Genomic DNA, 7,855 nt, shown 5'->3' with positions numbered 1-7,855 from the left:
CAACAGCCAAGCCAACTTCAGGTTCATTAATATAGGTCCATTTCTTGTTGGGCTGTCATTTTTTGTCACATTTTTTAACACCACCCCTAGAGCATGGGAAGCTTAGTTATAAATAATGCTCTTGAATAAAAGAGTTCTTGTGTTTTTTTCCTCCCTAGATCAGGGAGGTCTTTCTTGGAGAAACATTAATAGAGTTTTTTCACTGTCAGCTGCCAAAGTCTATTTGCAATAGCAAGGAGGTCTGTAAAAGACGTAAGCTTAAATCTCCACAAATTAATGAACCACAGTGGTGTTAAATGCCTGCAGAGACTTAGGGTGGACCAGAGCCAGATATTCTCTTCCAATCAGCAGCACACTGGGGAAGAGTTGTTGTGCATTATCTCTAAATACAAGCTGACAGATGATGCTGCTTTTTTTCTTATCTATGGTGACTAAAAGTAAAAATGCTGCATGAGACTGGGTGAGACACTCGCTCTTAGTAAATAACTGGAGCCACTCTGGTGGGTATATAAATTTCTTAAGCCTGTACTCACATGAAGCAAGTGAATACCTTGGCATTTTTGCCCAACAGCATGGAAGCTAAGTGAGAGCTCAGATTATCATATCTGTGAGCAAGGATTTCCAATCTGCCTTCCTGGCCCTCTGTTCCTCAGAAGCTGGAGAAGGTCCCAGGTTCTCACCAAACATGTTGATAACCAAAGTCACGAGGCCACTAAGCAGACTAGGTGTGGAAAGGTAGTGGAAAAGGAGGTATGGCAGCAGGAATGAAAATGTGAAGGTCCTGCATGTTGTTATTATCCAGTGATATTTGGAGTAATGCTGTTGCACTGTGCAGTTTCTGGTGTCATCTCTCAGAACAAATTTGGACATGAGCTTATAAAGCTGCCAGTGAAGGCCAAGCAGAGACACCTCCTCCACTACCTGAAATTTGTTCCTCACCGGCTTCTTCTGCCTTCAGAAAAGCTTCTCAGCATATGTGCAATTACTGACATAAGGGATAAAGGAACAAAGTTACCCCCCACTGTAGGAGTAGGGCAGGTTTGTGACCATCTAACCTGAAGGTGCATAAATCTATGGAACCTGATGGGATTCACCCACAGGTCCTGAGGAAGCTGGTGGATGTGATTGCTAAGCCTCTGTCCATCATATTTGAGAGGTCATGGCAGTCTGGTGAGGTTCCTGCTCATTGGAAAAAAAGGGAACATAGCCCCTCTTTGTAAAAAGGGGAAAAAGGAAGACTCAGGGAACTACAGGCTGGTCAGTCTCACCTCTGTGCCTGGCAAGGTCGTGGAGCAGATCTTCCTGGAAAGTCTGCTAAGGCACTTGGAAAATAAAGAGATGACTGGTGACAGCCAACATGGATCACTAAGGGCAAGTCATGCCTGACCAATCTGGTGGCCTTCTACAGCCAGACTACAGAGATGGTGGATGGTGGCAGAGCAACTGACGTCATCTACCTGCATTTGTGCAAAGCATTTGACACTGTCCCACATGACATCCTGGTCTCCAAACTGACAAGGCATGGATTTGACAGATGGATCTCTTGGCAGATAAGAAATTGGCTGGATGTCTGCACCCAGAGATTTGTGGTCAATGGCTCGATGTCCAAATGGAGGCAGGTGATGAGTGGTGTCCCTCAGGGGTCAGTACTGGGACCAGTGCTGTTTAACATCTTTGTTGGAGACATGGACAGTGGGATTGAGTGTGTCCTCAGCAAGTTTGCTGATGATATCAAGCTGTGTGGTGTGGTTGACACCCAAGAGGGAAGGGACCATCCAGAGGGACCCTGACAGGCTGGAGAGGTGGGCCAATGCCAACCTCATGAAGTTCAACAAGGCCAAGTGCAGGGTCCTGCACCAGGGTCAGCAGAACCCCAGGCACAAATACAGGCTGGGGGGAGAAAGGCTAGAGAGCAGACCTGAGGAGAAGGACTTGGGGGTGGTAGGAGATGAGAAGCTTGACATGAGCTGCCAGTGTTTGCTGGAGCCCAGAGAGCCAGTTGTGTCCTGGGCTGCATCAAAAGAAGTGTGGCCAGCAGGGCCAGGGAGGTGATTCTGCCCCTCTACTCTGCTCTGGTCAGACCCCACCTGGAGCACTGTGTACAGCTCTGGTGCCCTCAGCGCAGGAAAGATATGGACTTGTTGGAGAGGGTCCAGAGAAGGGCCACAAAGATGATCAAAAGCCTGGAGCAGCTCTGCTATGAAGACTGGCTGAGAGAGTTGGGGCTGTTCAGCCTGGAGAAGAGAAGGCTCCAGGGAGACTTTATAGCACCTTCCAGTACTTGAAAGGGGCCTAGAGGAAAGCTGAGGAGGGGCTTTTCATCAGAGAAGATAGTGACAGGACAAGGGGTAATGGCTTTAAACTGAGAGAGGGGAGATTTAGGTTAGATATTAAGAAGAAATTCTTCTCTATAAGGGTGGTGAGGAACTGGAATGGGTTGCCCAGGGAGGTTGTTGATGCCCCATCCCTGGAGATTTTTCAGGCCAGGTTGGATGAGTTTTTGCGCAACCTGGTCTAGTGGTAGGGTTCCCTGCTCAAGGCAGGGGGGGTTGGAACTTGATGATCTTTGAATTCTCTTCCAGCCTTCATGATTCTATGGTTCTAAAAAAGCTACTAATCTTATGAACTGACCACAGCGAGGGAAGGGATCCCAGCTCTGTATCAGCAGAGAGTCACAGCAGGAATGAACCCTGCAAACAATGTGGCAATGGAGATATAAGAGCCATTTAATGCAAGGGTGTAACTACTAAAAAATGTCTCCACCTGGAAATGTCTTGTCCTTTCCCTCTCCAGGTAAAAAGGAGAGTGGTTTGAAAAGGGAAATATGTGGTCTCTAGGCACCTGAACTTTAGAGAAGGCCATGTGTTCATTTGTGGCCACTGGAATGGGCCTCTGTGTTGGACAAGGAAAGCAAATGGGTTTTCTGACAGAGTTTATTTGACAGGAGAAAGGAACACATAATGTTTCAGCTCTGGTCAGCACTTCTGATATGCCCACACATAAGCCCTGAGCTTCCCAGGCTTATAAAACACTTCCCCTGGAGATTGCAAGTCCTTCACTGCTTAGCAGACTGGAGCACTGTAAAGAGCAACTGTACAAAGATACACACGACCTTTAGAAAGAAGGATGAATATTTACCCCTGCCTCGCCTCTCCAGAACACGTCAAGGGTTACTCAGGCTTGCTGAGCAGCCATTCCCTGCCCCATCATGTGTCACACCACTATTAATGTGTGTGCCCTTTCTCACACCTTTGTTTTAATTTTAGTAATAAAATCTGAATACCCTCCTTGGATTGAACTGAGCCAGAGATTGACAACCAATGACACAGAGGGTTTAAGAAGCCTTTTATAGTCATCAGTGGAGAAGCGTGTTTTAGCACAGCAACTTGTTTTCTCAGAGCAATGCTGCATCTCTCCTCTCTGGTCCCTTGACTAGACAATATTGTTCTGGCACAGGAGATCTTATAGGAAGCAGTTCCCTGCTGGTGGGCCTGTGCTTTCCTGGCAGAAGCTGGTGTCATATCTGAAACCCTGGAAGTAGCCCAGCCTGCTTCCATGGGGAATCCTGTCTTAACTGGAGATTTCCAGTAACCTGACTGACAGTGACTACTACCATCCACAGACTGTGGGATATCACTGACAATGGACTCTGCATTTGCTCAGCCCTAAGCATTGCTTTCCACATGACTACAACCTCTCCTGAGCCCTCACCCAGAGCTACTGGCAGGAGAGAGACAGGAAGAGGACTTGCAGAATTTTTTGCTCTTCATTACCTCTCACATTACTTATGAATACACAAAGTCTTACAAAGTTTTATTCTTTAACCGTTCTTTTAAGCAACCTAAGAATTTTGTCTCCCTTGCTTTTCCTGGAAGATCATTGGTTTGGGGATACTATGGGGGATAATCACAGGTGAGTAAAATACTAGAGTAAGTACTCTTAGTTCAGATAATTTCCTGAATTGAAAGAAAAGCTCACAACAAGACACTTGCCACCCCATTTCTGCTTAGAGTTAATTTAACACCCCTGTTAAGTCTGCTGAATGCCTCAAAGATTGCTTTGTCTCAGCATTTGAGAAAGAAAATTAGAGTAAAAAGGCATTTTTTTAGTAGGAAACACTGCCATCTCTGAGAAACAAACAAAAAAATAACATTAAATGAAGAATGGTCACTATATGTTCAGCTTTAAAGAGGCTTAGATCAGTTAATACAGAGTAAAGAAGATCAACAGCAGGTATGTTTTATCCTTGACAAATATTTAGTTGGAGTAAACTGACTATGTATTTCCTATTTGCTAAGCTGCATATGAAGCAGTTAGTTGTTCAAGGGAGCACTCCTTGTGCTTCGCTTATAGAAGCATGTAGTAGATTTTACAGCAGGTAAATAAATTTTCATCTGAAAAATAGAGTATCACCTAAACTGCTTTAACACATCTAGTTATTCTCAGAGCCTACAGTAACATTTGGTAAGTCTCACCGATTTAATTTCTTTCATCTAATATTTCCCAAGATTCTTTCTGACATACATTGCTTAGATTTTGCTGACATTTGAGTTGCAAGAGTCCACAGGGAAAGCTTCTTATATACATGACAGTGTATGTCCTTTGAGGGGTGAGGTGGTGGTGTCAAAGAGGGGTCAGAATCATTTTTGCAAAGAGGAATCAGGATCAGTACCCTCATTTCGCTAGAGTGGGAAAATGAGGAGTGCTGTAGCTCTAGCTTCTTGTCAGGTGACGGAAGTAGACTTTAATAATTGGTCAATGTTATCCCTTGTGCTTTGCACAAGGATGGCTTTTGAAGGCCTGTTCTTGTGCATGACTGTAGTGTTCCAGCCGAACTATCCCTCATTGCCTTAGTGAATTAAAGAACTCTGTAGATTATCTAGAAAATTTCCACTAGAAAGTTCTATTCTCATTTTTTTTGTGTTAAAAGTAGTGCAGAGCTGTGATGAACTGACCTAAAAAAACCATGAGCAGTCACCATCTGCCAGCCCATTATTTCAAATGAGTAGTGGACATTTTATTTTTCCTCTCTTTGTCATAACCTATTAAGCTAGTCTGGCTCATCTCCACACTAGAATGGCTGAAATTCAACAGAGGATGAAGGATTTTTTTTCAGGTGAAAACAAGACATCATTAGGAGTTTCCTAATGCTACATTGTAACACAATATTAAAAACTTCCTAATACCTTGCATCACATCCCCATTTAGTACTGTGAATTCAAATTCTTATTTAATCAACTAAATAAGAAGGGCTTTCAATTTGTAACCTGCTAACAGCTGGCAGTAGATGCGTTGGAATTTTTTCAAGTATTACTTAGAAATAAGCAATAGCTGCGAGGTTTGCACCAAGTCTCCCAGATGAGTTTCAGTACCTTAAAATGTTCACATTTGGTCTGAGATTTGCCATGCTGAGTCTTCACAAAAAAGGAGGATTCTTTGTGGCTGAGGGGTGCATATATGGTGAGTATCTGCACAGCTGTTGATAGGATAGGGGACTCTGTAAAGTGTTCCATTTTCAACAGCTTAAAAGCCAGCTGCTAGATATCGAGTTCATGTATGCATAAGATTCACAGCTTATCAGGCTATGAAACTGGAATAGTAATGTCCCATCTCAATAACGGGCTACAGGATTATGGCTTACATAAGCAAATTTGGAATGACTGTACACATACTTTGTCCCATCCCATGCAGACTGGCCTTTTCTTGGGGTTTGACTTCTTTGGCCAGTAGCTGACAAATTATGCTGAATTCTGTTAAAATCTTAAAATATTTTTTTAATTAAAAATTAAATAGAATTGAACTACATTTTCAGTCAGGCTGTTGCTTGCTGTGGGGTCTAAACCTTTCATAGTCCAGCTGAAATGCTCACCATGTAAGACTTAAATTCTGACTCAAATCACCCTCAGCTGCTGCAGCATGAACTTGCCAAATAAAAATATATTACCCTCTAGTACAAAAATAAGGGTTTGGAGGAAAACAAATGTCAGATGAAAGAAGTTGCTTCCATCCCACAGTGCTAGGAGAATTCTGCTTCACTCTAAATACTGAAATCACAGGTGTCTGACATCATATGCTCCAGCCATTTGTCTCAGTTGTGTTTTTCACACCTATCTGACACTGTCTTTAAAGTCACCAGAGACAGGTTGTAACAGAGCTGTCTTAATAAAGAATATCTAAATCCATTTGTAACCTGTTTTTTTCATGAAGAAAGGAGGGACAGTTGGAGAGAAAGAATTAAATGTCTTCATTGAGTGTTTTTAGCTGAGACAATTGATGTTTGCCACAAACCACCTGGGATGCCAATACACAGGGCAGCATCGTGCCAGCATTGTCCATCAGCCTTCATTCAAGTCTCATTTTGAAGGAGAGCTTTATGAGGCCTAGATCATCCATGGTACTTCAGGGAGAAAACTAAATGAAGGCATTAAAATGAACCTACTCAGAATAACCAACAGTGAGTATCACTGCACCCAGCTTTTCATGTAGAAGTTTAGTATCTGCCCCAAGCATGTAGTCTGTGCCTCCATTGCTGTCTGTGAAAGCTGAGAGCAGGACAAGTGTCTGGGATGTGTGTCACTAATGCACTCTCCACAACTGCAGTGATTTTTCAGCAGAATGACTCATGATGTGCCTGCTGATTTCTTTTTGTGTTCTTCTCCTCTGAAGAATGTTTTACTCGACAAAGTGTACTTTTAAAGTGGGAAAACACAGATTGCACCAGCCTAACCACTGGAATTATCCTTCTGTATCTTTTTAACAAGAAGGCAGAAGCTAGTTCCAAAGAGTAATTTACTTTCATGACACAATGAAGCCTGTCAGAATCACCTGCACCCTTTCTTTCGTATCTGAAATTTCTCCCCTGATCACACTGCTCTGATGTGATGACTCTGGTTCCTCTGAACTGGCTTTTTCTTAAGAGAACCAATTAATACTTTCTTGCCCTGTTATCTTCCTCTCCTGAAACTCAAGAGTAAATGAAGAGCCTGCCCTTGAACTTACAGACTACAGTAGTGTTAGTGTGCTTCGGCCTTGGCAGTGTGGGGCTGGAATTCTGAGTAGGTGTTACAGGATGTAAATAATACAGGTTGATTCTCTGTGACAGCCCTGTGTCTTCTTCTGTTAGTAAAATAACCCAACACATCACCTTGCAATGATGCTAAGAAAGAGCTTTCCTAGGGGAAAAGGTATCAGCATTTGCTATGCAATATATTATTATTTCTCTTTCTTTTTCTAATATAATGCAATGCTTTTAAGCTGAACGTAACTACTGCTTTGCCTCTGAGCAAGCAAAATGAGGCTTAGCTGTGTGCAACCTGTTTTGTATATATAATAAATTCTGGATCCAGAGATACATTCGATGTCATTGCATATCAGTTTTTAACTTTTGGCTACAAGAAGCAAACATAGTCACACCAAACTATATAGAAATGCCTGTGTTTCCTTCACAGAATGTTGTTTTTCCTAAGCAGAACTAATGCAAAGTAGCAAAACTTATTTAGAATTTGATAATCAATTTTAGATGTCAAGTCTCAACAGTGTTTTTGACAAATGAAAAAAACAATATATCCATTCAAATAATATCCATGTTTCTCCTCGATTCTGCTACCATTCTATTTGTATATCAGCATCCACATGTTGACTTCCAGATGTAGCCTGGTAGGAATTTCACAGGGAAGCATTGCAAAAAATGTATGAAATCACTCATTTTTTTATTGGCTGTGATTCCATTTTAAAGGAACATCATACCATTTACCCACATCATGCAGGAAAAAGTAGCAAGTAAGTAACAAATGAAATTCACATTCACAAAGTCTCTAAATCATCTTCTAGCTGCTTGGAGGGTTCTGCATGCATC

Source organism: Apus apus, chromosome Z (assembly GCF_020740795.1).
Source record: "Apus apus isolate bApuApu2 chromosome Z, bApuApu2.pri.cur, whole genome shotgun sequence".
NCBI lineage: Eukaryota > Metazoa > Chordata > Aves > Apodiformes > Apodidae > Apus > Apus apus.
This window is presented reverse-complemented; position numbering follows the sequence as displayed.